Here is a 5,000-nt window from a genome sequence, read left to right as displayed (position 1 = left end):
CATCCAAAATAATTCTGATTTTGTTTTCTCTTAATATGTCAAAAATTCTTTTACAAAACTGCTTTTGCTATCATGTTTATATGGACACATGAAATTAGCTTCCGTTTTGTCCCACAAAAGTTTTAACAATGAGCTGGACTTGGTTGAAGATCGAAAGGCAATTCTGTTTCATCCAACCGGGTCACCATTCAACATTGAAGCAGAGTTAGCCTGAGCCTACAGATTGTCTGAAAGACAATATCATTGTTCTGAATGATCGGCCTATACGGAAACCGCTGACGAATCCTCCAGAGTCTCAGGTCTCCTGCAAGAAGGGTCTGGCAAAAGAGTGACTTCACAATTAAGAAAAAGAATCGTCTAACAACTATAAGAACTAAACACTTCGGAGGATCAAGACAGGGTAATTTTATGAAGATATGAGAACTGTGTAATCCAACAAATTAACAACTGCGGACGATAGACAGTAACAAAAAAAATGTAACAACAGTAATGAGTAGGTGTTATGTAATAATATGTAATAGCCTTTATTATATATTGTGAAACAATGAGCAAAGACAAATAAACTGATGCCTTGGATGCTAGTCGTCTTGACTTCCACCTTATTTTGTGGCAGGTGTGGTCTCCAAACAGAATGAGAAATGAGGACGGAACAAGATATGGGCAATCATAGGAAGGAGGAATTGATGTGTTGTAATGTCAGTTTTAGAACTAGGCGAAAATGTTGACGCTTAGAGAGATAAGATGATTGAGCCAATTTTTTGAGAAAAAAGTGATATTCAGGAATGTGACAACTATGGAGGAATTAAAATGATGTTACATGGATAATAGGGGGGAAAATAATCTAAAGAAAGCTGAGGGGAGAAACAACAGTAGGGGGAAGATCCGCATGGATTTATACTGGAAAAATGAACAACATATGCAGTTTTTGTTCTATACCTATCAGAAAAGTATAGGGGAAAACTATAGGAATTATATATGGCTTTAAGAGATTTAAAAAAAAAAAAAAAACATACGGAAAAGTTCCGAGGCAGGAGATGTGGAGATGCATGGGATGTAGCGGGTGTCGAATATGGAACAAAGAAGGGAGGGTTAGTGAGTCCTTGTTTTAATGGCTACGTCAGAACTATAGACTATGGAGCACCTAGGACAAACCACCCACTTGCGCGTGAACTGTTTTTGTGGGAGGGAAAGAGAAGTCTGCAGGAAAATGAAATGATGGTCGTGTATAAAAGGGGGTTATTACCACTGAGCACTTTACTGGATATTTATTCGGACTTGTATCGTGTCTCAGGTGGCATGTGGCGGGACACTTGGTAACCTTGACATAGCATTAGATCGCCTCAGAGCAAGCTCTACCTTTGACGTCGGATGAAGACACTTAGTCCTTGTAGCCCACCTCATCTGCTTCTCCCCTGTAGGCCCCCTGCTGTAAAGCAGCTCTAACCTGCCCCCTCCCCCACACACACTCACTCACACACTTTCTCAGACACACTCAACCTTATTTATCCCTTCCCACCTATCCAATTTCCCACCTCGTATAAGTAACTTCCCTCCTATACAATGAATACTGCTTCTATACAGGAAAATTATAAGACAGTCCCTAAATCGGCTGGAGCCGCTGGGACTCAACTATGGAAAAAAAGCATGTAAATCAGTTCCGTTTTACCTTACAAATAAAGAATACGAACTCACCAACACTCTTCTTCTCACTGCAGTCTATACCGGCTACATTACAATTTATAAACCTGTATAAAACAGCTTCGGTTCATCTTTGCATTTATCTGTTACGCTTCTTTCAAAATTACTTTCTCCCTGCGAATTCTTGTATAGTCATTTCTAACTTATTTTGTAATTTATTTTTTTAATTATTGCTTCTTCTTCTCATCCATTTTCACCAAGCTACTTCCCTAGCCTTTTTGCAATCTCACACCTTTATTTCTTCTTCTTCTTTTTAAACAGGTCCTGTTTCTGATTTTCCTTCCATTAGTATTTGGCACATGCTTGTTCACTCCCATTTCTTCCTCATTTTCATGATATTGATGAATTCCTCCCAGTTTGCTTCTTCAAAGAATTTTTTCAACCCAAAGTAAAATTTTCCAAAATTGAGTATTCTTTGCCTGTGTAATTCACTCCTTGGCTCTATTTCCTTATCCTCCAGCTGAAATTCAATTGTTACATGTCACTTTTTCCTATGAGGCAAAGATAGTTCAAGAAGCTGATGATGTCTGGCTCTTTGATTAGTAGGATATTTAATATTGTGGAAATGTCATCTCTTTTAGGTCACTTCCCTTAGCCACTGGGTCACTGTGTTCTCCATTGCTATACTTAACAGGGTATTTCCCCCAGAGATCTGCTTTGCACTTGCTTCCCATTCCTCCCAGTTGATCTCACTGCAATTGCAATTAAAATCTCCAATTTATTTCTCATACATACTCCCTCACCCCCATCCCCCACCCAATCCCCGTCATACATCACAGCATCATCCATACACAACCATTCTCCATTCACCCCTGTCTTCTGTCCTCTCCCGTCCTTCCTCAACAGACATTTCCCTCTCTCCCAATGCCCCTTTTACCCCATCCATCCATCTCATCCTTGGTCGACGCCTCATATTCACTCCTTCCACCTCTGCTTTCCACACCTCTTTTACTAATCTTTCTTCACCCATTCTTTCCATGTGTCCAAACCATCCCAATACTCTTTTATCAACCCTATCTCCCAACTCCCTTTCCACCCCTGTTCTCCTCCTCACCTCCTCATTTCTTTTCTCACTCTATCCATCCTAGTAAACCCTACCATACTTCTCAGGCACCTCATCTCAAACACATTCAAACCCCTTCTCTCTTCCTCTCTTACGTTCCATGTTTATTCCCCGTACAATCACTCCATACAATCTCCTTTAGCATTCATTACCAAATGTCTATTTCTCATTACACTTTTTAATCCCCCAAGGCATTTACTCGCTTCTCTCAATCTACATTCTACCTCCTCCCCCACTCCTCCCTTTCCCGCCTCATTCGCACTCAAGTATCTAAAACTATCCACTTCCTCCAGTCTCTCAATATAAAAAGAGAGAGAAAGAGAGAGAAAGAGAGAGAGAGAGAGAGAGAGAGATTTAGGTTAGAAGCCTTTGACAGCTTCAGGGAAATTAATAAAAGACACGGAGAAGTAGATGTGTTTGTCATCGTGAATGTCCCGGACCCTCCCCCACACGTCAACTGTTGCCTCCGTTATATTACAAGGTTTCGTTTTTGTGGGCCACACAAGGCAAAATTGCCCCGCTCTTTTGAACAATGAAGAATACGTTGACGAAGAAATTAGATATGTTTTTCAACATTAGGTATAATTTAGAATACCCTAAACAATTCCTGGATATTCTCCAAGCTTTAGCAAAGAAAGATTTCATAACCCACAGAAAAAAACTCTATTGGCATATTCAAACATACTGAAATATATAATCTTCCTGTTGACTGGACCAACGCCCAATCCATTTATTTTAGTGATAATATGGTGGTAAGAAACTTAATAGAATGAAGTTTCATCCACACTCTCAGGATCATAATATAAATCTGCATCATGGTTTACATAAATTGTATAAGTCTATATGTCAACAAATATCTAAATGATTAAGAATGTAATACCTAAATCTTAAGTGGCCTCTTGTGACCTCAAGGTGTCGCACCAGTCTCCATGAGGTCAAGCCTTATGTTTAGGTTTGTATTCAACGTCATTCCAAGGGGCCCCAAAGCAGGGCCGGCGTCTCATCTTATTTCCTTCCCTCATTCCTCTGTGTATGCATCTATATACTTATAAAACTCTGATAATCTTGTTTGTTATCTTGCTTGCTTGAAACCGTCACCCAGCCAATCAGAAGAAGAGATATGACGTCAGGACTGAGGACCAGCCAATCAGTAGAAGAGATATGACGTCACGACTGAGGACCAGCCAAGCAGAAGAAGAGATCAGAAGAAGAGATATGACGTCACGACTGAGGACCAGCCAAGCAGAAGAAAAGATCAGAAGAAGAGATATGACGTCACGACTGAGGACCAGCCAATCAGAAGAAGAGACATGGCGTCACGACATCATATGATACGTAGTGTTCCAAGCAACGACGACATGACGTCACAACCTTCTTCATTTCACTTCTTATAACAACGTATCATTTAACATTTTATTGGACCCAACATACCTATATATATCTATCTATATATACTTATAAATTTTTCATATTCAGTATTTAAAAGTGTAGCCAACTTCTGAGTTAGCATCTATGAGGCATAATGGGTTTATCAAAATATTACGAACCCTATAAATCATATGATGCGTAGTGTTCCAAGCAACGACGACATGACTTCACAATCTTCTGCTTTTCACTTCATATAAGTAATCAAGTCACTGCCTTCGTCTACTGAATAGAACTTTGTCTTAATAAAGATTTTATTGACCATTTTATTAACAACGTATAATCTAACATTTTATTTGACCCAACGGGTCACGGGTGGTCTAGTATATATACATATATATATATATATATATATATATATATATATATATATATATATATATATATATATATGTTGTTATAGCCAACCGTGAATCAAATCACTTACAAATCACCCGCCTACTACTCACAGCTTCGAACATGACTCGTGGCCAACATACGTTGTGACAACGTTCAGATTCGAACCTTGCCATGAAACAACTGGCCCCGCCTTCCTCGGGTATAAAAAGAGCCTCCCCGGCTGTCCACCCCAACTCACACAACCCCCTAGGCCTCGCCCATTTCTCGCTGTCAATTGGTGCCTTGCTGTTCTGTTCGCAAGTATAGTATTAATCATTCTTGGACTTGTATATCTTTATTTTGTGTTATTTTTTATGTATTGAACTTTTGTTATTTCTATTGTATGTGTTCTTTATTAGGAAAGTGTATTTATGTTATTCATCAGAATACTGTGAGTGTATGTTCGTAAATCTTAATCAGTAAAACTTTATTTGTT

The sequence above is a fragment of the Oratosquilla oratoria genome, chromosome 15 (assembly GCF_046742065.1).
Source record: "Oratosquilla oratoria isolate Oo_2021 chromosome 15, ASM4674206v1, whole genome shotgun sequence".
Lineage (NCBI taxonomy): Eukaryota > Metazoa > Arthropoda > Malacostraca > Stomatopoda > Squillidae > Oratosquilla > Oratosquilla oratoria.
The sequence above is the reverse complement of the archived record's forward strand: the minus strand, read 5'-3'. Positions refer to the sequence as shown.